This window comes from Schistocerca cancellata, chromosome 5 (assembly GCF_023864275.1).
Source record: "Schistocerca cancellata isolate TAMUIC-IGC-003103 chromosome 5, iqSchCanc2.1, whole genome shotgun sequence".
Taxonomy (NCBI): domain Eukaryota; kingdom Metazoa; phylum Arthropoda; class Insecta; order Orthoptera; family Acrididae; genus Schistocerca; species Schistocerca cancellata.
In genome coordinates, this window is record NC_064630.1 from 776817925 (window position 1) to 776845058 (window position 27134).

Consider the following 27134-nt stretch of genomic DNA (forward strand, 5'->3'; position numbering starts at 1 on the left):
TTAAGCAAAAGTTAGTGTTGCACGCATTTCAGTTTTAATGACATCGCATCTGCTGAACTATATGTCGTCGCATGATATAACTTTGCAAATACATTCAGTGGATACTGTCGGTAAAGTGTGTTGCGAACAGAGTTAGTTGTAAAGAAGTGATAAATTGGAAACATCATTCGTGACGTAGAAATTTTAGTGCGCTCCAGTTTAAGGAAAAGCTAGTTTTTCACGCATCTGCGCCTACCTCTACATGAGTACTGCGCAAGCCACCTGACGGTGTATGGCGGCGGTACTTGTGGTACCACAAACTGATCCCCCCCTTTCCTGTTCCACTCCACTCGGCCGCGCGGGATTGGCCGAGCGGTCTAGGGGACTACAGTCATGGACTGTGCGGCTGGTCGAGTCCTCCCTCAGTCATGGGTGTCTGTGTGTGTCCTTAGGATAATTCAGGTTAAGTAGTGTGTGAGCTTAGGGAGTGATAACCTTATCAGTTAAGTTCCATAAGATCTCACACACATTTGAATATTAATATTCCACTCCACTCGCGACTGGCGCATGGGTTGAATGACTCGGTAAGCGTCTTAATTTCTCGAATTCCTTCTTCACGGTTATTTCGCTAGATGTTTGTGGGAGGAATTATTATGTTGTCCTACTCTTTCCGGAAAGTACTCCCTCGAAATTTCAATAGTAAACCTCAACGTGTTGCACAATGCCTCTTCTTGCTGAATTTTGTTTAGCATCTCCTTAACACTCTCACGCCGATTAAAATATCACCGTGACGAAACGCCCGTCTCTTAGTTGAATTTTCTGTCTCTCTCCTCTATCAGTCCTACCTCGTAACGGTCCCAGAATGGTGAACAATACTCAAGAATCGCTCGAATAAGCGCCTCGTAAGCCACTTTTAGTAACACCTTTACGACGCCGTATCACCTGAACTACCTGTTGCAGAACGATATACCTTTGCATGTACGTCCAGAGGTATATGTGGATACCGTAGTAGCAAAGAAGTCACGAATTAGGACGTCCCACATGATGCTGAAGTTCACTGCACTGCAAGAACAGCGAACATATAATAAGCGATGAACTTTTTTCTACCATCATTTTGTGTGGGGAGGGCTACCAGCGATAAAAAAATTTCTTAAAGGTTTTTAATTAAGTTTAAAGTTTGTTGGAAATTGCTAGAGACACATGTACACACAGGTTCTAACTGTAGTAGGCCTACTCGGCGGAGGTTCGAGTCCTCCCTCGGGCATGGGTGTGTGTGTTTGTCCTTAGGATAATTTAGGTTAAGTAGTGTGTAATCTTAGGGACTGATGACGTTAGCAGTTAAGTCCCATAAGAGTTCACACACATTTGAACATTTTTTGTAGTACTCGTCTTACCGCGGCAAATACTTAATACAGTATTATAGCTGTTAATGAGTGGATTACTACACTATTTTACACTTTTAAATTCGGTCAATAATTTTATGAAATATTGAAAATCAAATTTTTGTTGCCCCTGTAAGCCGTTAGGTGGGCAATCTACAGTCGGGACCATGAACCGCGTTAATCGTTTGGTAATATAGGTATTTATTATTAATTGCGTTGTTATTAACAGCTGACGTTAACCGTTGTGCTGAACTCCAGTTCGTGCCGAGGGTCTGTATCGCTTTTCTCTCTGCCGCTGCCCTGTCCCGGCGTTGCTATCATCTCACCTGCAGTCGTGCCGACACGTGCGCCACGCACCAGTGACTGATCGCAGCGATCCGTCGCTGCAGTAGGTCGCTTGCTTCGACTCGCCACACACGTACGATTTGCCAAGCAATTTCGACTCGTAATACGAATGCCACTGTGATGAAAAGTTCTGCTATGGACAACGAACTACGAGGAGCGGTCGAAAAGTTTCTAGCCCGAGATAGTTACCGTAATGTAGTGATGTCATCAGTCATACGATCACACCGCCACCTGAGAGATCGATCCGCCGGATGCGATTCTCTCGGTAAACGGAACAGAAGAACGGCTGTGCTGGCCAAAGAGTACACAGCCAGTCGCAGTTCTTATTAGAGATGGGGGATCCGCTCTTGAACTAATTCATAGAGTTCAATCTTTCAAAGGAGTGAACAATCAGTGATTCAGAAAAAAAGAACGGTAGCTCCAAACGTTTCCCACGGCAGAGAGAGAGAGAGAGAGAGAGAGAGGGAGAGAGAGAGAGACGGAGCATATCAGCAGCGCCTCTGCTGGTCAGAGCACAGTGCACGCCACACAACACAGCCAGCGCCGGCCCCTGCTCTGCTTCTACCTTAGCTGCCTGCATTGTGCAGTGCCCCATTGGATTTTGTGTTTCACATATGCCGTGCCGTCTCTGTGCGTCGTCTGCCGTGTGCAGTGTCTGGCGCAGCTTAACTTCGCATCGCACTCTGTCAGCGATCGTTTCAGTCGCACGTCCTGCCCTCTGGGCAGTTGATGCGAGCAACAGGACAGAGAGCCACCTAGCGGATAACATAGGAACTACTTGCAACAACCTGATCGCAAGGGAACGGACGATTTGTCTCGGAGCAGGTGAGTTCACCGCTCCCCCCCACCCTCGGAACTCGCCCGCTCAACGCTCACCCCACCGTTCTCGACTCTAGCCAGAGCGTCGAGCAAAGCGACTCAGGTGTCACTCTGGTCTCTGCGGTCTCAGCTCACGCAGTAATACAGCTCGCGGCTCGACCTGCTCGACTCAGCGCCTTTGCATCGGAGTTCGTCCCTACTGGATATTGTTCTTCGTAGTAATACTGCTATGTATATTACATTATTATGTTATGTATACATCATTTGTTTTTATTTTATTTTTATTTGTTTAAACTGATTAGATTAGGTTCCTGATGACTCCTCTTACTATAGGATTTTTATTATGGACACTCGAATTTACGCTTTAATTACGAGCGAACCGATAAACGTATCGCAAAATGTGATACACCAATATTTTCCTTGTTTTATTCTGCGTAAGGCTATATGCAGCACTTTCGTTTTACAGTCAAATTTATATTTTTTTTTCTTATTCTGGTACGGATGTTGCGATTTTAGGCGTCTTTGGAAGGAAATGTTCACTTTAAAAATATATGGCTTGCGATGTATTTGTACGAGGGTAATGAAATTTCAATACGTTATAGCCAAATATGTTGTTAATGTAAATCTCAAGTTACAACATTTTCCGATCACCCAGAAAACCACGATAGTGCAAAATAAATCAATAATCCAAAACTTTGTCATATCGTGGAAATTTCAATAAACAATACAAAATTCTTACTCATTATCTGTGTTACTTCAAAATAGGATCAAATAAGATCAAAATACAGGTATAGTACTGGAATAAACCAAGTTTAAAGGGCAATGTGCCTTCCATTTATTTTCAATTGTAAATGAGTGGTGAGTAATGAAAAAGAGCTAATTCATTTCAGGGAGTGAACAGTTCTGATCCAATCTCTGAAAAGAACAGTTTTGCCCATCTCTAGTTCTTATGTTCGCCACGAGGCGCCGCTAGGCCACTTCATGTGCAGCGGGAGAGTAGTGCAGCTGTGCCAGTCTACAGTTCGTAGCCGCGCTCAGTGGTCAGCCGGCGCCGATGTTAGCCAGTCATCGTCTGCAGCTCAGTCATTGCATTTAACATTTGACGCTGTCACTATGGCTGCAGTACATTAGGACTTTGTTTTTATGAAACAGATCTGATGATGGTCATTAAAGGCCGAAACCCGTAATCTGTTAACAAAAATTTTGCGACCATAGACGTAAATTCAAGGAAACTTAACAGTCATTGCTGTCATCAAGTCTACGTTCCAAGTTAGTCTTCAAATTCACCGGATTTCGACATTCATTATTACGAGAGATTTATTCGTCACTGCAAGATTTGTAAATTATTCTACAGACGCTTACTTTAACCTCGTCTTCTATAATTGTCAACCAATTGATCATGGACTACAGCAAAGTTATGTAATAAATACTTTCTTATTTTGTACTCCTGCTAATTAATTGTGTTTTCCTGTTTTAGCTACCAAGCAGTCTTGGCATAGTAGGACCCACGTTTCCGCCTCCGTGGCTACCTGATATTTGCCACCTCATGTTGATGGACTCGATTATGGTGGATGATCAAAGAGTCATCAAATGTTTCGCACAAACAACACCACCCACTTTTAGGGTGACATTTTGCGGGTATGCAAGTCAAATTTCGCGGCTCCTGCTGCATTACTTTTGCCGCCAGGGTGCATTGTATACCGTAGTGTAAGCAAAATGGCGAATATCGAGAGAATCAAGAACCGCGCTGTCATTGAACACCTGCATTTGAAGGTAATGACGCCCAAGGAAATTGCGGAGGACATGCGGAATACACTTAAGGACAGCGCTCCGTCTTATGCAACAGTGAAACACTGGTTGTCCGACTTGAAACGTGAAGAACGAGTGTGGAAGATGCGCCAAGGGGCGGAAGGCCTGTCACCGTTACCACTGATGAAACAGTGAGTGCAGTTCGCGATACGATTTTGCAGGATCGTCGAACAACGATGCTGCACAGTGAAACCACATTTGGAATCACCCATTGCCGCGCTCGTGACATTGTTGTGGATATTTTGGGAATGCGGAAAGTTTCATCTCGGTAGGTCACGAAAGACTTGAATGCAGAGCGTGTGCAATGTTGTGAAGAAATGGTGCGCCGATTCGCAGAGAATGAAGACGGCTTTCTTGCAAGGTATGTGACAACAGACGAAAGATGGGTTCATAACTTTGATCCTGAGGCAAAATAATAGTCATAACAATGGAAACATCCTTCACCACCTACCCCGAAAAAAAATTCCGGGTGCAAAACTCAGCCGGTAAGGTGATGGAATCGGTTTTCCGGGATGCAGAAGCCGTAGTTATGGTGGATTACGTGCAAAAGGGCGTAACTATCGATGCATCATACTATTGCACCCTCCTGCGCCCTTTGAGAGAAGAGATAAAGAAAAAGGGCGCGTAAAATTGGCACGCAGAGTTCTTTTGCATCAGGACAACGCACAGGCGCACAAAGCCCTAGCAACACTGAAAATTGCGTGGCTGCGGGTTCGAGTAGTTACCTCATCCGCCAATATTCTCCACATTTGGCTCCATCAGAATTTTTTCTTTTCCCAAACGTAAAAAAAAGGCGTCAAAGGACGACGATGTGACAATGATGATGCAGTGACTGATCGTTTGATAGGACTCGAAATCGAAGACCTTTTATTTGAATGGTTTGCAGAAATTATCTGAGCGTGCCCGCAAGTGTATTAGTGTACACGGATATTACATTGAAAAATAAATTGGAATTATTAAGTTTCCGTCGTTCTTTATTTTTTAGGCTAGAAACTTTTCGACCCCCTCTCGTACTGTGTGTAGCAGCAATTGCAGTATTCCCCTGAATACTGGCAACAAATAAATTCAAAAGAACTTGAATTGTAATTTATTTAACTGATTAGAAGCGCTTTTGCTGGGAGCTGTAGGTTACATTGCAGAATTTATTAAATTTTTCACTGACGCCAAGTGGGTTGTATACATCTTTCCAGTGTGCTAGAACAATGCGGTTTTCTTTTATTAGTCCTTAGTTCCATTTCATTCAATAGTCTTATAGTTTAACTTAAGTATTTTGTGATGTGTTGTCAAATGTGCCAACACGTTGTAGATAGAGGAGGCCGAAATGCACGCCATCTAACGCAGACGGGCGTGAAGTCTGGAACAGGATACTTTATGAAGGCACTAAAGAAAAGTACGTAGCTTCTTTAATACTTAACTTTACTTCATCCTTGTGGTACATCGCTCTTGATCATACAAGTGAAATTCTCAGGTATGGTTAATGGCGCCTTGCTAGGTCGTAGCCATGGACTTAGCTGAAGGCTATTCTAACTGTCTCTCGGCAAATGAGAGAAAGGCTTCGTCAGTGTAGTCGCTAGCAAAGTCGTCGTACAACTGGGGCGAGTGCTAGTACGTCTCTCTAGACCTGCCGTGTGGTGGCGCTCGGTCTTCAAATACTGACTGTGGCGACACGCGGGTCCTACATGTACTAATGGACCGCGGCCGATTTAAAGCTACCACCTAGCAAGTGTGGTGTCTGGCGGTGACACCACATTTTGTACTTTTGTTTTGTACTCTTGATGTGTCTACAGAAATGTCAATAGCAGCACGACTGCTTATCATAACTCTTGTTCTAAACTGTTTAAGGGAGAATTAATTGTTATGAAATGATAACGGACTTGAGTATAACTGCCAGATAGGTGTGCTGTGAACATTTAAATTAAAATGCCCAGTTAACATTACGGAACGTCAATCTGTTTACAAGTTAAAGAGTTTAATAACGCATGCTTTTGTTTCATAAATGACTCAATAATCCGATGAAGTGCAGTGTGTCGTGGTTATCAAGCACTTCTCAAAGTGTGCAGCACATGCAGCAAAATGCTTATCACTGCAAAATCGGAGGGTGTGTTTATTATTACTTCTTAATATACAGGGCTATTACAAATGATTGAAGCGATTTCATAAATTCACTGTAGCTCCATTCATTGACATATGGTCACGACACGCTAGAGATACGTAGAAAAACTCATAAAGTTTTGTTCGGCTGAAGCCGCACTTCAGGTTTCTGCCGCCAGAGCGCTCGAGAGCGCAGTGAGACAAAATGGCGACGGGAGCCGAGAAAGTGTATGTCGTGCTTGAAATGCACTCACATCAGTCAGTCATAACAGTGCAACGACACTTCAGGACGAAGTTCAACAAAGATCCACAAACTGCTAACTCCATTCGGCGATGTTATGCGCAGTTTAAAGCTTCTGGATGTAAGGAGAAACCAACGGGTCGGCCTGCAGTGAGCGAAGAAACGGTTGAACGCGTGCGGGCAAGTTTCACGCGTAGCCCGCGGAAAATTGGCTCATGCCACAACTGGAGACCGACAGCGCCGACTTCATCTTTCAACAGGATGGTGCTTCACCGCACTTCCATCATGATGTTCGGCATTTCTTAAACAGGAGATTGGAAAACCGATGGATCGGTCGTGGTGGAGATCATGATCAGCAATTCATGTCATGACCTCCACGCTCTCCCGACTTAACCCAATGCGATTTCTTTCTGTGGGGTTATGTGAAAGATTCAGTGTTTAAACCTCCTCTACCAAGAAACATGCCAGAACTGCGAGCTCACATCAACGATGCTTTCGAACTCATTGATGGGAACATGCTGCGCCGAGTGTGGGAGAAACTTGATTATCGGCTTGATGTCTGCCGAATCACTAAAGGGGCACATATCGAACATTTGTGAATGCCTAAAAAAGACTTTTTGAGTTTTTGTATGTGTGTGCAAAGCATTGTGAAAATATCTCAAATAATAAAGTTATTGTAGATCTGTGAAATCGCTTCAATCATTTGTAATAACGCTGTAAATGTCAACTCTGGTCTCCACTTCACATCTCAGTTCGTGGCCCCTGAGTAGCTATAAATGTTTATGTAAAGTTCTTACTGACGTGGCCAAAACGACACGTAACAAAACTGCACAACCACGCTTAACAACAAGAGGAATGAATCGCAGCCAGACTGCAATACTTCGCTGCTAAGCAGCCAGGCAGCCATACTGCGTGCGCGAATCGCATGCGATCCATCAGACTGCCGTGGTTTTCTAAGCGATCAGCGACCGAATGTGGATGTGGCTGCACACGTGCGATCTGCGAAGCGGTGGGTGATCCATGCTACAGGTCGCTGCGATCCGTCGCTCGTGTGTGGAGCCCTTGGGAGCTACACGCCGAATAGCTAGTTGCTCGGAAAAAAAAGTGCGTCGCCGACTGCGAAGCGATCGAAACCGGATGACAGGTGTGATCGAGAAAAGCCACACAGAGAACATCCTACTTAATTTATGAATAAAAAGTTGAAATGCTGCGCGGTTTCTATCACCTTTTGCGGTAGTGTACGATGGAGAACCTAAAAGCGACGGAACTCTGGTTGTGGTGGTGAGGGAGACTGGGGGAACCCATTGTTCGACCAGGTGTCCGGTGCTGTCACGCCACCTGAGTCAGTTTGCGAAGTTGTGTCGCTGTGAGTGCGTCGGTTCGCCCTGAGAGTTTTTTTAGTAAAACAACATTTTCGATTTCGGCGAAAACGTGATGTCGAGAGCAAGGTGCGGCTGTGAAATTTAGTTTTCTGTTGGAGAAATAGGCCGCGAAAACTATTGTAATGCTTGAGACTGCTTATAGGGATGCTGCCCTGAGTAAAACCAGGGTCTAGGAGTGATTTTCACGTTTTAAGACTCGAGAAATGTCAATTGAAGACCAACTCCATGCAGAACGCCCGTCAGCGTCAAGAAATGACGAAAACGTCGACAAAATCAAAATCCTCGTTCGTCAAGGCCGTCGCCGAGCCATTGATCAACTCTGTGAGATATCTGGGATATCATGGAGTTCAGTTCAGAGGGTATTATCCGGAGATTTGTAGTCGAGAAGGGTTGCAGCCAAATTCGACCCTCATCTTCTCACAGACAAGCAAACGGATTATCGACCCTGAATTTTTTTCCACTGTGATTACTGGTGATGAATCGTGGTGCTATGGATACGAACCCTAAACAAAGCAGCAATCAAGCTAGTGGAAGACAAGTGGCTATCTTGGTCCCAAAAAAGTCAAACATCAAGGCAATGCTCATTTGTTTCTTCGGTTGCAGAGGTGTTGTGCATGCGGAGTTCGTTCCCCTGGGTCCAACTGTCAACCAGGAGCTCTGCTTAGAGGTTCTGAAAAGATTGATGGGGAGTATTTGGAAGAAAAGGACAGATTTTTAGCGCACAGGGGACTGATTCTTCCATCACGTAAACGCGTCAGCACACGTCGCCGTCTCCGTAAAGCAGTTTTTGGCCAAAACTGGCAGGACACCGATTGTCCCCCCCCCCCCTACCTCGCCCTCTGTGAGGGCCGCTAAAGAAAAAAAAAAGCGTATAGCATCGTGTGGTGGGAGTTCCAAATTGAAAATGTTCATTTTATCATAACTTTACAGATATGTGTTACCAACCGGACACAATAGAAAGTATCAGGCCCCTTTACTTTTTTCTTTTATCACTCGTTTATTACATCAGAGAAATACACATTGTAAGACAAAATTTAACTACAGGAAATATTGCTCCCAGTAAAGGTTAACATATGCAGTGACAAAGCTTAGTTCTCTTAAGGGTTTCTGGTGGCAACAAATTTTAAGGAGGCAATGTAAGGTTTATATCAATTTAGCTCAAACACGTAGCTAGTGATTGAATCACGACACAGGCACTTTAACCATTTCGGCAACAAATAAATAGCGTGAATTTGTACCCACAGTAACCAACTAATCAACAGCCTTGTCATTGAATAAGTAGTAGGCCATTTGGAACGAATTAGCAACACCCAGCAACTAGGGGAGTTAATACCAACAGTCTTTAAATGTCTTGCTCCCCATTAAATAAACAAACTTACAGTAATTAAATGAACAACAAATCAAACACACTAAGCTCCACACAAACTCTTCAGTGGAAGCCAAGCCAAAATGAAGATTCCATTAACTGACTAGCACTGAAGTCACACTAAAGCTCATCTCTGTGTTCCCAGACACACATGGGGCAAACTTATACAAGACAAGATTTTGAAGGGAGCACATCAGTAAAACCGGTAATGGAGCTAACTCGTGCCACTGAAAATTAAGGTACTAGACCAGGGCACAAGGTGGTATACAATGAGGTTGCCTTAGTGCTATACTGAGCTCCAAAATATTAATTCAAATGGCCAATTCAAAATTAAGTACACATAAACCAGCATTAATTAACGAGGAGTGACTCCAGGTCGCTCGAAGGGATGACAACACTTAATTGAAAAGACGAATGCCGGAGGCGGCAGTAACATCAAACATCTTCTCCGAGTTTTAACCAGGAGTCACTTCCCGCTATACAAGTAAATACTTAAGCAAGCACAAGGAACGAACCCCAACTATTTAAATTTAAAAGAATTAGCTCTCCGCACAGGCAGTGTAAACGCTAAGGCCACACTTAAGAGGCAACCAAAATTGGTTACAAAAAGTCTTATACATTAGCTGCTTTTCTTTAAAAGAAACACAAGGCTGCTTAACTTCTGCTGGACGTCCGGTATGGCTCGTGTAGGATACACCAGGCAGCAACCCAAGTTAGGCGGTGGCAAGGCACGGCGAGCAAAATCAGGAGAGCAGGCAGGCAGGCAGCCAACACGTATCCTCCATGCTGAACCGGCAGACCGCGTACAACCAACTCCACATATACGTGGTCGCTTCCCACCTCGTACCTCGCGGCGTCTCAGCAGGTAGCCCGAGCAAACGTCAACTGCCACTCGCCCCGCAATGTGAAAACAACAAGGCAATCAAAGATAAGAAACATCGAAGCATCGATAATGGACATGCAAGAGACTGGCGCGCCAGTAACGAGCGCCACGGCTCATTTACATTAATGGAATTTTATGGATTTTTTTCCATCTTGTGAGAGATGCTCACATCTTGGCACGCACTGATGCTTTTGGCCGTTTGCCCCTGGTCTAGGATATCGTGACTAATAAACGAAATTCTCTTACGTCTGCTACTCGCAGACTGCTGCATACGTCTTCGAGCAAGAACATGTAGAGCTTATTCTTGGCGTACAGCTGACGTTCCAGCCGTGGGAAGGTCGGGTAGTGCGGCGGACCGTGCATTATGCAGATAGGCGAGTGCCTGCTAGCCGCCTGCCGCAAACTGGCGCATTGTGTGCGCAGCCCACGTCACCGACGAGCAGGCGCGATACGAGTCAGGTTCCCACCAGCGGGACAGCTTATGCCCGCCGGCCGATTCTCGATGCCGACCCGAGACTCCGCGAGGAATCCGAAGGCGACCTGCCGCCATTTTTAAACTAAGTACCATTCATCTTTCATCATTTTTAAAAATAAAAGTGTTCCAAGAAAAGTCTTTCATTCAACAGTTTAGTTAGGTGCTAAAGTTGCTGATAATGTGGGAGAAGGAGGCAAGGGATGGCTGGACAGAGTGGGTAGAAGGGGTGGGTACTAGCTAAAGTCTTATTGCGCTCAGGTGTAACGAAGGTTGGGAACCACTGCCGTGGAAGGAATTGCGTGCGACTAACTTTCATAATCTATAGCTATTATGAAACGTCCCATTTGAAAAATTGTACATGACTGTGCTTAAACTGACACACAATATTTTTAGCGCACCGCCATCTGACTTTCAAAAATCCCTACAAAAGAATGGCCCTGACTAAATTAACCTGCCGGCCGTGGTGGTCTGGCGGTACTGGCGCTGCAGTCCGGAACCGCGGGACTGCTACGGTCGCAGGTTCGAATCCTGCCTCGGGCATGGGTGTGTGTGATGTCCTTAGGTTAGTTAGGTTTAAGTAGTTCTAAGTTCTAGGGGACTTATGACCTAAGATGTTGAGTCCCATAGTGCTCAGAGCCATTTGAACCATAAATTAACCTATAGGTTTCACAAATCACTTACCTTACAAAGATCTTCATTGCTCGAACTACTGCAATACTGCGAGCGCCACTACTGCCAGCTAAATAAAAGATTCAAACTACGGAAGGCACTAACTACTGATAGACATAGTTAGCAAATGAAAGATTTTAATAGAGAACAAACAATGTATTTACCTTAATACTCATAGTATATATAGCAGTTCATGACATCCATTCTTACAAATGTACTGTTTCTGATGGACACACCTCCAGATTACACATTCTCAAAAATCCGCCATCTCACTTCCCCACATCCACCACTGCTGGCGGCTCGCCTCCAACTGCTCAACGCTACGCGCTGTTCACATCCATCTGCCCAACACTACAATGGCAGACAACAATGCAAACTAGCCACAGACTGCACACAGCACAGCCAATGATTTTTCATACAGAGCGCTACGTGGCGTTACCAATAAGAAAACCTAAACAGCCTACTTACACGATTTGTTAACAAAACTTCTTTGCAATGATCAAAACTTAACTGAGTGGCACACAAAGTGCGCAACGAAATCATGAAAAGTATGTTGCTCATTGCACAGCTGCTCTTTTTACAGTTGCTTCCAACTGCAGGGAATATTGCCCATCTCACGTGTGAAATACACCACCTGTCAAAAGTCAAGCACCCAGAAGACATGGCCGGACGGGGATGAAACGTGGTAGAGGTACCCAGCATCAGCGAAATGTAAATGATCGGAATGACCATCAGAGTGCGTTACTGTTCATGTTTAGCATTGTTATCAGCCCTGGTAGTGTATATAAGGGGCGAACAGCGTCAGATGTTGAGTGATTATGGTGTAGGACACGGTGGTGCCGCGTATTCTTCTGAGACAACGTTATCAGCAGCTGAGAGAGTTTGAATCCTCATTGTGGCCGGATTGTCGAATAGTACGATATCCAATTTTGTTGGCATTCAGAGGTGAAAGTGGTCTGATGTTAGACTGCATGAGAACCTGAGGGCGGGCATACTCGTCGTCAGCCCACTACAATGGAGGATCGTCGTATTGTGCTGCGAGCACGTCGTAACCCTTTCACAACTGCCCCTTCCATCGGAGACATTGGTCGGAGTGTAGCAGCAGCCGGACTAGCGAATTACCATCCCACGTTTAGGCTGCTGTTAACACCACAACAGTCCGCAGCTCGTGGTCGTGCGGTAGCGTTCTCGCTTCCCACGCCCGGGTTCCCGGGTTCGATTCCCGGCGGGGTCAGGGACTTTCTCTGCCTCGTGATGACTGGGTGTTATGTGCTGTCCTTAGGTTAGTTAGGTTTAAGTAGTTCTAAGTTCTAGGGGACTGATGACCATAGATGTTAAGTCCCATAGTGCTCAGAGCCATTTGAACCATTTTGAACACCACAAAAAAAACAACTGCGTTTGGAGTGGTGTCGTGATTGGTTCAAATAGTTCAAATGGCTCAGAGCACTATGGGACTTAACAAATAGTTCAAATGGCTCTGAGCACTATGGGACTTAACATCTATGGTCATCAGTCTCCTAGAATTTAGAACTACTTAAACCTAACTAACCTAAGGACATCACACAACACCCAGTCATCACGAGGCAGAGAAAATCCCTGACCCCGCCGGGAATCGAACCCGGGCGCGGGAAGCGAGAACGCTACCGCACGACCACGAGCTGTGGACATGTCGTGATTGGGAAGCATGGACTGCTGATTAATGACCTGGCAATATGTTCAGCGATGAATCGCGGGACGACCATCGGCAGCAAGTACGGCGGCGACTTGGGGAGAAAGCCCATTATTACAATGTTTGGGTGGGACACGGCGGTGGTGCTCTTGGTGTCGTGGTGTGGGGAGCCATCACGTATGGGTCAGGTCAGGGCTGGTAGTGAGTGGGTGAGGAAACTCTCACAGCACAACAGTACGTCACTGATATCCTGTGTCCTTATCTGCAAAGTCTATGTGACAGTTTTGTGGTGCCATTTTTCAACAGGACAGTGCTCATCCACACGTGATGCGTGTCTCTATGAACTGCTCTGAGGTATTCCAGCAGTCAGCAGGCTCCACAGACCTGCCTCCTATACAACTTGTGTGGGACGGCTCGGATGTCAACACCGCCTCAGTGCCAATATCTGGGCTATCAAGGAGCAGTTATAACAGAGATGTGGCAGCTTGTCTCAAGAGGGGAAACACCTGTCCTACGACAGTTCCCAACCGAATCAGTGCATGCATCCAGACCAGAGGGGGTGTAACAGCATAGTGATAAGTGGCCTCATACTGCCAAGTTCTCTGTAAATTTGACTCGACCTTGTAATCACTGAGACCACAACACATTATGTTTCAGCGTGTGAAGTTGCATTTCGTTTCCCCCTCCTCTTCTGGATCTTCACATTTTTGGTCAGGTAATGTAGCTTCAGACTACCATAACTCAAAATTGGGCCGCAGAGGACGTGCAGTAAGCAGCAGTGAATCTGACGGCGGACAGTGCTCCGTTAAAATATCAGATAGTCGGTGTCCGATTTAAGGCGCGGACAGCGCCTCCACATGCACACCATTCTCTCTCGACTTACTCTCACTCGTCCTAAGAACACATACGCTGAAGCGCCAAAGAAACTGGAATACGTAACAATATTTAAATACAGAGATACGTGAACAGGCAGAATACAGCACTGCGGTCGGCAACGCCTATGTAAGATAACAAGTTCAAATGGCTCTGAGCACTATGGGACTCAACATCTTAGGTGATAAGTCCCCTAGAACTTAGAACTACTTAAACCTAACTAACCTGGGTGCACGAATGGCAAAACGTCATTTTCTGTTTACAGCATCATGATGGTCGCATCCGTGTTTGGCGACATCGCGCTGAACGGATATTGGAAGCGTATATTCGTTATCGCCATACTGGCGTATCACCCGGCGTGATGGTATGGGGTGCCATTGGTTACACGTCTCGGTCACCTCTTGCTCGCATTGACGGCACTTTGAACAGTGGACGTTACATTTCAGGTCTGTTAAGACCCGTGGCTCTCCCCTTCATTCGATCCCCTCGAAACTCTACATTTCAGCAGGATAATGCACGACCGCATGTTGCAGATCCTGTACGGGCCTTTCTGGGTACAGAAAATGTTCGACTGCTGCCCTGGCCAGCACATTCTCCAGATCTCTCACCAATTGAAAACGTCTGGCCAATGGTGGCCGAGCAACTGGCTCATCACAAAACCTAAGTCACTACTCTTGATGAACTGTGGTATCGTGTTGAAGCTGCATGGGCAGCTGTACTTGTACACGCCATCCAAGCTCTGTTTGCCTTAATGCCGAGGCGTAGGTGGTTGTTCCGGGTACTGATTTCTGAGGATCTCTGCACCCAAATTGCGTAAAAATGTAATCACATGTCAGTTCTAGTATAATACAGGGCTATTACAAATGATTGAAGCGATTTCATAAATTCACTGTAGCTCCATTCATTGACATATGGTCACGACACACTACAGATACGTAGAAAAACTCATAAAGTTTTGTTCGGCTGATGCCGCACTTCAGGTTTCTGCCGCTAGAGCGCTCGAGAGCGCAGTGAGACAAAATGGCGACAGGAGCCGAGAAAGCGTATGTCGTGCTTGAAATGCACTCAAATCAGTCAGTCATAACAGTGTAACGACACTTCAGGACGAAGTTCAACAAAGGTCCACCAACTGCTAACTCCATTCGGCGATGGTATGCGCAGTTTAAAGCTTCTGGATGCCTCTGTACGGGGAAATCAACGGGTCGGCCTGCAGTGAGCGAAGAAACGGTTGAAGACACGCTGGAAAATTGGCTCATGCCACAACTGTAGACCGACGGCGCCGAGTTCATCTTTCAACAGGATGGTGCTCCACCGCACTTCCATCATGATGTTCGGGATTTCTTAAACAGGAGATTGGAAAACCGATGGATCGGTCGTGGTGGAGATCATGATCAGCAATTCATGTCATGGCCTCCACGCTCTCCCGACTTAACCCCATGCGATTTCTTTCTGTGGGGTTATGTGAAAGATTCAGTGTTTAAACCTCCTCTACCAAGAAACGTGCCAGAACTGCGAGCTCGCATCAACGATGCTTTCGAACTCATTGATGGGGACATGCTGCGCCGAGTGTGGGAGGAACTTGATTATCGGCTTGATGTCTGCCGAATCACTAAAGGGGCACATATCGAACATTTGTGAATGCCTAAAAAAACTTTTTGAGTTTTTGTATGTGTGTGCAAAGCATTGTGAAAATATCTCAAATAATAAAGTTATTGTAGAGCTGTGAAATCGCTTCAATCATTTGTAATAACCCTGTATAGTTGTCCAATGAGTAACCTTTTATCATCCGCATTTGTTCTTGGTTTAGCAATTTTAATGGCGTCTAGTGAACCGACCATTGATTGTAAGTGGTTATGTTCGGCTACTTGGAGACCGTTTGCAGCCATTCATGGACTCCATGACTTTTGTCACTTCAGCGTGATACGAAAAACAGCCTGCTGAACAGCGTGTTAAGGAGCGCAGCGACTGCGGGCCTGCGTCACGCGGGAGGCGGCAGCCCGGCGGTGATTGCGCGGCTACTGACGTGAGAAGTGCAGAAGTGCGCAGCAGTTGCGTTGGTCAGTGCCGGCGCGGCGCGCGGCTTGGTGCTTGGCTGCTCGGCTGCGCGGCGCGGCGCCCGATTGATCTCGGGCGCGCTGGTTAGCTGGCCCGCTCATGCGTCACAGCCGGCAGTTTCTCAATTGCTTTGTTCGCGCCGCCCTCGCCTCGTCCCCCTGCCGGCAGCTGCGGGGCCCGTGGCGTCGCTGGGAACGACGACAGCATCCAGAGCCGCGACACGAATTACACATCACACCGTTCGTACAGCCTGTTGCGGCAAGAAAAAAGGAATAAAAGTGAGATACTGTTAATACTTTCATCCTTCTTTCCCTCCTCTGCATTACTGCAGATGACGTGTCACTGAGCACATTTGTACTGAAAGGTCTCTGTTGGATTCCTTTCATGTTTAATTTCTTAAATCTATTGTCATTTACGGCATAAATTCCTCTTCTAAATTTACTGTGGCGTTTCTGACTATCTGGCAGGAGACTGAGTAGTGGAACGTGTTACTTTTACACGTAAACAAGAACGATCTGTCACACTACTACACTTTAAAACACAGTTTATATGTAATTCATGTCACACTGTCTCATACGGAACCTACATCCGCTTTCTTTCATATACTGTATATGATAAGATACTGTCATCCCCCTTCCCTTCTGTGTGAGAGGATGAATGAGCAAATGTATTTCTAGTTGCATGCTTGAGGGTAGCAGACAAGCCTGTCTGCTAGACAACAGTAGGACCAACGTCGGGACAGGTAGCTACGCTTTCTAAAAGCAAAGAGGTTTCTATCCTTAGTATGGTCCTGTCCGTCCCTTGTCATGTTGGTATAGGAAGCCGCCCCTCTGGTCACTTCCGTTTGTATTTGGGAAGCACGCTCGGTAGGAGCGCAGGTCAGTGGGTCCGGGGCGAGCGTCTGAAGTGGTAAGATCTCCGGCTAAGCGCGTCTCTGCTAAGTCCGCAGGACAATGGATTTCTTAAGTTCAGCCTAACTGAAAATTTAATCACCTTTATTTCAGGTTTAGCTCTAAAATATCTAATGTTATCTTAAATTGCAGCGCAGTGTAATTCTCGTGTGAAGTTCAGATTATTTTCCGGTAGTTGCTTTGTCACTACTTTCTGAGTAAAGTGGAACCACGTGTTGATCAGTAACTCTAACTAAGATCATCAATCTTAAATGCGAATGTGCGTGAGATTATAATGTCTCGTCTTGACAATATTTTTCAATATAGCAATTTTTCTTTATCTTCAACCCACGTGCTGTGTACTTTGTGAGGCCAGTACCATGTTCTTATACAATTGTTTGACCCATCAGGTTAATAGTAAGACGATAGTAACCAGTTTGTGGTTTTTCTTGTGTAAATTGCGTTTCGATGTAATTTATTTTAATTATCAAAATTATTGTGGAGTTACACTCTTTGTGTAAACCAAGTTGACCACGTGAAGCTTGTGGTGTAAGCATCAAAGTAGCCCTCAGCTATTCTTTTCGAGAAGATTTCACAGACAATTAGTATGAATTTAGTATACCAGCGTGTGGTAATTACATGACGGACAGGATTGTGCTACGAACGTAATTTCTTTGGGTGAAAACTGAATCGGTTGGTTGTGGTTAATTTCCTCTTGCTTATCTTTCAACGTTCTTCGTGTGCTATTTTATGAATGCAGTGTTGTATGCAGTCTCCCAATCTTGGCTCCATATTTTATGTGTTCCGTAAGATTACAATCTCACATTTTCACAATCCTAAATAAGGCACCAGCACAGTTATAACTCACGTTTAATATGCTGAAATTTCAATTTTCCGGTAGTTGCTTTGTCACTACTTTATGAGTAAAGAGGAACCACGTGTTGATCAGTAACTCTACCTATGATCAATCTTAAAATAAATTTCCAAATATAAACTGATTTCTTTCTTTTTATTTAAATTCTCCTTTTATATATATATATATATATATATATATATATATATATATATATATATATATATATATATATATATATATATATATTACCGGTTGTTGTATGACTATTAAAAGATTATAATTAATGTTAGTCAGTTTTGAGAATTTGGTAAACCTAGACTAGTTACCTGGTGAAACAGTTGCGCAGTAATGCAAGGTTAACTTCCCCAGACAGCTCACAGCTTTTAACCCGCTTTTATTGTCCATCAGTACCGCTTTCATCATAGCAAATTAAAGTAACAAACTTACAGTACTGTGCATGCAGTACACGTGAGGTGCCTAGTTGTTTCCACTGCACTGTGTGGAATACATAAGTTCTTGTACACTTCACTAACCTGCTGTCTTCATGATGATGTTGTCCCCAGCGCAGAAAACAGCACGCAGGTCGTGGATTCTTTTTCTTGAGGCTGAAATTAACTTCGCAAGGAAATGCTGCCACGAATAAACTATAACTCATTTGGGATGCCACTCGCGTTTTTATTGATATACACTCCTGGAAATGGAAAAAAGAACACATTGACACCGGTGTGTCAGACCCACCATACTTGCTCCGGACACTGCGAGAGGGCTGTACAAGCAATGATCACACGCACGGCACAGCGGACACACCAGGAACCGCGGTGTTGGCCGTCGAATGGCGCTAGCTGCGCAGCTTTTGTGCACCGCCGCCGTCAGTGTCAGCCAGTTTGCCGTGGCATACGGAGCTCCATCGCAGTCTTTAACACTGGTAGCATGCCGCGACAGCGTGGACGTGAACCGTATGTGCAGTTGACGGACTCTGAGCGAGGGCGTATAGTGGGCATGCGGGAGGCCGGGTGGACGTACCGCCGAATTGCTCAACACGTGGGGCGTGAGGTCTCCACAGTACATCGATGTTGTCGCCAGTGGTCGGCGGAAGGTGCACGTGCCCGTCGACCTGGGACCGGACCGCAGCGACGCACAGATGCACGCCAAGACCGTAGGATCCTACGCAGTGCCGTAGGGGACCGCACCGCCATTTCCCAGCAAATTAGGGACACTGTTGCTCCTGGGGTATCGGCGAGGACCATTCGCAACCGTCTCCATGAAGCTGGGCTACGGTCCCGCACACCGTTAGGCCGTCTTCCGCTCACGCCCCAACATCGTGCAGCCCGCCTCCAGTGGTGTCGCGACAGGCGTGAATGGAGGGACGAATGGAGACGTGTCGTCTTCAGCGATGAGAGTCGCTTCTGCCTTGGTGCCAATGATGGTCGTATGCGTCTTTGGCGCCGTGCAGGTGAGCGCCACAATCAGGACTGCATACGACCGAGGCACACAGGGCCAACACCCGGCATCATGGTGTGGGGAGCGATCTCCTACACTGGCCGTACACCACTGGTGATCGTCGAGGGGACACTGCATAGTGCACGGTACATCCAAACCGTCATCGAACCCATCGTTCTACCATTCCTAGACCGGCAAGGGAACTTGCTGTTCCAACAGGACAATGCACGTCCGCATGTATCCCGTGCCACCCAACGTGCTCTAGAAGGTGTAAGTCAACTACCCTGGCCAGCAAGATCTCCGGATCTGTCCCCCATTGAGCATGTTTGGGACTGGATGAAGCGTCGTCTCACGCGGTCTGCACGTCCAGCACGAACGCTGGTCCAACTGAGGCGCCAGGTGGAAATGGCATGGCAAGCCGTTCCACAGGACTACATCCAGCATCTCTACGATCGTCTCCATGGGAGAATAGCAGCCTGCATTGCTGCGAAAGGTGGATATACTCTGTACTAGTGCCGACATTGTGCATGCTCTGTTGCCTGTGTCTATGTGCCTGTGGTTCTGTCAGTGTGATCATGTGATGTATCTGACCCCAGGAATGTGTCAATAAAGTTTCCCCTTCCTGGGACAATGAATTCACAGTGTTCTTATTTCAATTTCCAGGAGTGTAGATACGAGAAACTATTCTTGATCACAACGTATTGAACATATCTTCCCACAGTCATTATATCTGTCTAAAATAACATGAAATACATCCTGCCACAGACAACACGTCTGTCTACTGGAACCGTCAGAACTGGAGAATAAAATTACATGAATCAAATACTACTATTACAGACAACATGTCTGTACCTAGCGACGGTCGGAACTGTAGTAAATAAAATTGCGTGAAACAAATACTGCTATAACAGACAACATGTCTGTCTACTGGAACGGTCAGAACTGGAGAGCCGGACTGCCCGAGACACTTCGCGCGCCAAGCCAGCAAGGCGTGACCCGAACGCCACCGAAGTGCATCGGCAGTAATATCGTCAGTCTTTTGTTTTAGTAATACTTTGATTTTAATAATTTTGAAATCACTGATTCATAGCTGGCTGTTGACAGATGTTTATTTAAAAAAATGAAGTAATTTGGATGACAGGTTTAATTAATAATAGCAACTAAAGTTTAACGTGTTGGCGACCTACAGCCGAACACAGCAGCCAATCACAGAGTAGCAGCATCATGCAGGCGGTCTTTCTCACGGGAGTGGTGCGGAATCTAACATCTGTCACAGCTACCTCCCACCACATTTCGTCATCTATATACAGGGCTATTACAAATGATTGAAGCGATTTCATAAATTCACTGTAGCTCCATCCATTGACATATGGTCACGACACACTACAGATACGTAGAAAAAAGTTTTGTTCGGCTGAAGCCGCACTTCAGGTTTCTGCCGCCAGAGCGCTCGAGAGCGCAGTGAGAGAAAATGGCGACAGGAGCCGAGAAAGCGTATGTCGTGCTTGAAATGCACTCACATCAGTCAGTCATAACAGTGCAACGACACTTCAGGACGAAGTTCAACAAAGATCCACCAACTGCTAACTCCATTCGGCGGTGGTATGCGCAGTTTAAAGCTTCTGGATGCCTCTGTATGGGGAAATCAACGGGTCGGCCTGCAGTGAGCGAAGAAACGGTTGAACGCGTGCGGGCAAGTTTCACGCGTAGCCCGCGGAAAATTGGCTCATGCCACAACTGGAGACCGACAGCGCCGACTTCATCTTTCAACAGGATGTTGCTCCACCGCACTTCCATCATGATGTTCGGCATTTCTTAAAAAGGAGATTGGAAAACCGATGGATCGGTCGTGGTGGAGATCATGTCATGGCCTCCACGCTCTGACTTAATCCCATGCGATTTCTTTCTGTGGGGTTATGTGAAAGATTCAGTGTTTGAACCTCCTCTACCAAGAAACGAGCCAGAACTGCGAGCTCGCATCAACGATGCTTTCGTACTCATTGATGGGGATATGCTGCGCCGAGTGTGGGAGGAACATGATCATCTGCTTGATGTCTGCCAAATCACTAAAGGGGCACATATCGAACATTTGTGAATGCCTAAAAAAACTTTTTGAGTTTTTGCATGTGTGTGCAAAGCATTGTGAAAATATCTCAAATAATAAAGTTATTGTAGAGCTGCGAAATCGCTTCAATCTTTTGTAATTACCCTGTACTTCTTGCATTTCCACTGCCCTGGGAATAGCTTCCTGGAGCCTAATATGATGGCTGAATAAGCCAGAAATATTACACTGTGCGAGACAAATACCGGGCTATGCAAACCGACTTCCGCTGTCGTGTTTACACTACCTGATCAATAGTACCCGGATACTCTTACGTAATGTGGGACTGGCCAGTAGAGGAGACGAGAGACCGGCATAAAAAGAGGCGGCGACTACTGTGTTGACACTAAAGTAGCAACAGCAGGATGGGCGGGTCACGAAGAGAGCTAGTCGCTGCACGACACCTGAGTAACAAACCCATCAGGGGCCTTGCAAACCCTTGTAAAAAGTTGCGCAAAATGAGCAGAACGATTCACTCGTGCATTCCAATGTGCTCCAGCAGTACAGCTAGCACAGTGACTGTAGGTAGGGATTTAAAGAGAATGGGAGATCCTCTTAAGCCGCACATTTTTGAAAGTGCTAAGCGACGCTTGAGTTGGTGTAAAAACCGACGCAACGCGACAGTAGATGACTGGGAACGAGTGATTAGGAGCGATCAATCACTCCTCACCCAGTGGCAACGCAATGGAAGGGTCTGTGCGTGGCGAATGCCTGGAGAACTTTCCTGTCGTTCATTGTGTGCAGTGCTACGTTGAAGTACGGAGGAGCTGATGTTACGGTACGGGTTGTTTTCGTGGTTAAGATCTGATCCGCTGATTGCCCATAAGATAACGTTAAATACAGAAGTTTCTGAACACATTTTACACTACTGTGTATTGCCTACAATAGAGTAATATTTTGGATGCGACAGTTATTTGTGTCAGCAGGACAATGGGTAGATCCTGCGATAAAGCAGCAACTGTGACGCAGTTGTTTGTGGGCAATAACATTCCCGAAATGGATTGCCCTGCCCAGAGACCAGATTTGACGTCTGTGGAACACCTTTGGGATGATTTAGAATGTCGACTTCACTCCAGGTCCCAGCGTCCAACAACCAACCTTCTCCAAGTTAGGCTGTTGAGGAAGAATGGGCTGCCTTTCCTCCACAGACGGGGCAGGCACCTCACTGAAAGTGTCCACAGCGAAGTTTAAGCCGTCATGGAAGTGCAAAATGGCTAAGCAGGGATGGCTAGAGGACAAATGTAATGATGTAGAGGCTTATCTCACTAGGGGTAAGATAGATACTGCCTACAGGAAAATTAAAGAGACCTTTGGAGAAAAGAGAACCACTTGTATGAATATCAAGAGCTCAGACGGAAACCCAGTTCTAGCAAAGCTAGGGAAAGCAGAAAGGTGGAAGGAGTATATAGAGGGTCTATACAAGGGCGATGTACTCGAGGACAATGGAAATGGAACAGGATGTAGATGAACATGAAATGGGAGATATGATACTGCGTGAAGAGTCTGACAGAGCACTGAAAGACCTAAGTCGAAACAAGGCCCCGGGGGAAGACAACATTCCATTAGAACTACTGACGACCTTGGGAGAGCCAGTCCAGACAAAACTCTACCACCTGGTGAGCAAAATGTATCAGCAGGCGAAATACCCTCAGACTTCAAGAAGACTATAATAATTCCAGTCCCAAAGAAAGCAGGTGTTGACAGATGTGAAAATTACCGAACTATCAGGTTAATAAGCCACTACTGCACAATACTAACACGAATGGAAAACCTGGTAGAAGCCGACCTCGGGGAAGATCAGTTTGGATTCCGTACAAATATTGGAACACGTGAGACAATACTGACCCTACGACTTACCTTAAAAATAGATTAAGGAAAGGCAAACCTACGTTTCTAGCATTTTTAGACGTAGAGAAAGCTTTTGACAATGTTGACTGGAATACTCTCTTTCGAATTCTGAAGGTGGCAGGGGTAAAATACAGGGAGCGAAAGGCTATTTACAATTTGTACAGAAACCAGGTGGCAGTTATAAGAGTCGAGGGACGTGTAAGGGAAGCAGTGGTTGGGAAGGGAGTGACAGGGTTGTAGCCTCTCCCCTATGTTATTCAATCTGTATATTGAGCAAGCAGTAAAGGAAACAAATGAAAAATTTGGAGTAGGAATTAAAATCCACGGAGAAGGAATAAAAACTTTGAGGTTCGCCGATGACACTGTAATTGTGTCAGAGACAGCAAAGGGCCTGGAAGAGCAGCTGAACGGAATGGACAGTGTCTTGAAACGAGGGTATAAGATGAACATCATCAAAAGCAAAACGAGGATAATGGAATGTAATCGAATTAAATCAGGTGGTGCTGCGGGAATTAGATTAGGAAATGAGACACTTAAAGTAGTAAATGAGTATTGCTATTTGGGGAGCAAAATAACTGATGGTAGTCGAAGTAGAGAGGATATAAAATGTAGACTGGGAATGGCAAGGAAAGCATTTCTGAAGAAGAAAAATTTGTTAACATCGAGTATAGATTTAAGTGTCAGGAAGTCGTTTCGGAAAGTACTTGTATGGATTGTAGCCATATATGGAAGTGAAACGCGGGTGATAAATAGTTTGGACAAGAAGAGAATAGAAGCTTTCGAAATGTGGTGCTACAGAAGAATGCTGACGATTAGATGGGTAGATCACATAACTCATGGGGAAGTATTGAATAGAATTGGAGAGAAGAGAAATTTGTGGCATAAGTTGACAAGAAGAGGGGATCGGTTGGTAGGACATGTTCTGAGGCATCAAGGATCAGCAATTTTATTGGAGGGCAGCGTGGAGGGTAAAAATCGCAGAGTTATTCCAAGAGATGAATACACAAAACAGATTCAGAAGGATGTAGGTTGCAGTAGGTACTGGGAGATGAAGAAGCTTGCACAGGATAGAGTAGCATGGAGAGCTGCATCAAACCAGTCTCTGGGCTGAAGACCACAACAACAACAACAACAACAACAACAACAAAGGCAAAGATGGGCTCAACCACATTAATGTATATCAATAGCTGCCACTGGACTTCTGATCAGATAGTGTATATATGAAGCCTAAATCGATTTTTCCAGTCCGGATATTGATTTTCTGCGTGCCAGCTATATCTGCTGTAAAGTAATGAGTAATTTCGTATCTTGCATTTTATAAAGAGAGAACGTATTCTTCCTTATGGAAGCCAGTGAGCTCGTTCAGAGTAGGAGAACAAGCGGAAGAAGAAGAAGTACATTGCGCATGAAGAGACGTTTAAAAATTTCGTCGAGAAGTAGTGCATTCGATACTCTACTATTACACCCACCTACATCAGTCGCGTTGGGGAAAACAGTGCAATGTGATCTCTAATGTAACGTTATTGTATTCCAACAGCTTTAACACTTGAAACGGCTAGGAAACTTTCGAATCAGTCAAGACACTTTCCTATGTTTGCAGGCAGAAATCAGCGAATCTTTGTGAACAGCCATTGATTGTGTACGAGAACTTTTGCCGCGAAAATGTCGTGGGTATGGCCATTAACAAATTAGCCTGCTTTGCACGACATAGGGGGATTACGAATCAGTTCTGTTTTTGCGCTGCAGCCAGTGTATCATTTATGTATGTTTCTGCTGTGTCGTCGAGCATCGAAGGCGGCGCAAGAAGTACCGACCACGGCAGAGATACTGCACAGCAAAGCGGTATCGCGAGGCGGCAACGAGACGCTGTGAAGAAGCCGTGCCTACCGTAGCTGCGAGGCGCCACCGCCGCACCCCTGCCCTGAAATAAGCGTCGCCAGAGACCAGGAAGGCAGGCCGGATGCTGCCCCCTTGTCTTGCAGGAACTTCCTGTCGGAGTGACATCGTCGTGCTGCCTACTCGCCGTGACACAGCCCGTATCAACCGTCGGGGACTGTGCCTATACGCCAACGCTATCAGAACTGTGTCAATAAGTGTCTACAAACTTGTGTTTTATAGTGACTATAGTGAAGTGACAGTACAGCCAGTCTGAATTTGTATCAATTCGCAACTCATTAATCGTGACTCATTTAGTATGTTCTGTACCACAAGTTCACGTGTGAAGTTTCATAACTACAGCCGATCCTGGCGAGAAAGGATAATTATTGTTGTAATTAATAAAGTATTACGTATTCCGAGTGTTCTTCTATATGGCGCTGAAACATGGACTATGAGGAAAAAAGACAGAGAAAGGCTGGAGGCTTTTGAGATCTGGACATGGCGGAAGATGGAAAGAATAAGTTGGATGGACAGAGTAAAAAATGAAGAGGTACTGAGAAGAGTGGGAGAGAAAAGACAGTTACTAGATGTAATAAGGAGAAGAAAAAGAAATTGGATTGGGCATATATTGAGAAAGAATGACGGACTGATAAAAACAGTTTTAGAAGGTTATGTAGAAGGGAAAAGGAAGCGAGGAAGGAAGAGATTCCAGATACTGGATGACATGATAAACGGTACAACATACAGCAGCCTTAAGAAGGAAGCAATGGATCGCAGAAAATGGAGAGGCAAAGGACCTGCTAATATAGCAGATAACTGATGATGATGATTCCGAGTGTTCTACTTAACGGTAGTGTTAATAGCCACTTCAGAGTGCAAGAAGTCGGACACAACTGTTTTTGCATTTAATACAAATTAAATGTGTTTCTCTACACTTAAATATCGCAAATTAATAGCTTCCTGATGAATCCCACATTAACCAACATTTTAAAAGCAAGCAGCAGCTTGACAACCCGATCGCGACTCAAATGTGGTAATGTGGTGCCAATATTGACTGTGGAAGCTGAATCTGCCTGCTAAAATCCCGTTTAGGTATCGATACTGGCGTGTTAACATGACCAACAGGAGCGCTAATGGGGTATCGATTTACGAAGCAATCGATTTACGGAAGACCGGGTTTGGGAGCCCCGGTAAAGCTGGTATAGACCTTAAGTCTGACAAATCCCGGCTCAAAATTTTAGCTGCTGGTGATACTGAAATGAAAGTACTCATACATGTTGGCTTGCAACCTGTTACGAAACTGTAACTGTCTGTGTTCCAGAACATTGAGTGGGGTCTGTTTACAAATTCGAAGTGAAATATCATCTGGCTGGTGTTTATTTTCTGTGAGCTTTCCTTTTAGGTCGACGAAGTTCGTCCAACGTTTCCTGCTGAACAGATTCCATCCCTGCAGTGTTATTTTGACGGCCTGCAAGAAATTCTTCTACTTGTGACATAACTTTTTCCTCATGCCATACGCCGCGGACTTTCGGGACTCGAATCCTACTAAAAATGCCTGTTAGTTCGCGTGGAAAGAGAGAATCTCAACTAAGCGAAATGCTCAACGATTGTTCCAGTGCGTGAATGGGGCAAAACGTGCCTAAGACACCATCAATAATCTAAATCTCTGAGCTATGCGTATGCCAAGCACAGACAAAACACATACTGCTGATTGGCCTCTTTCTGAGATGTAATAATAAATAAATAAGGCGAAATAATCGTCCACTCTTGAGCCATGCCGTAGTGTTCAGTCGGAAGACTGGTATAATGCAGCACTCCACGCTAATCTATCCTGTGGGCGACAACTGCAGCCTATATCTATTTGAAACTTTTCAGTGTCTCTAGGTTTCTTCCAGCCCAATCTCTCTGCTGTCTGAAGATTGGTTTGATGCAGCTCTTAATGCTAGTGTATCCTGAGTTCTTCATCTCTGAGTCACTATTTTAATGGGCATCCACTTGCAGCCAAGCCTTGATCTACACTCCTGGAAATTGAAATAAGAACACCGTGAATTCATTGTCCCAGGAAGGGGAAACTTTATTGACA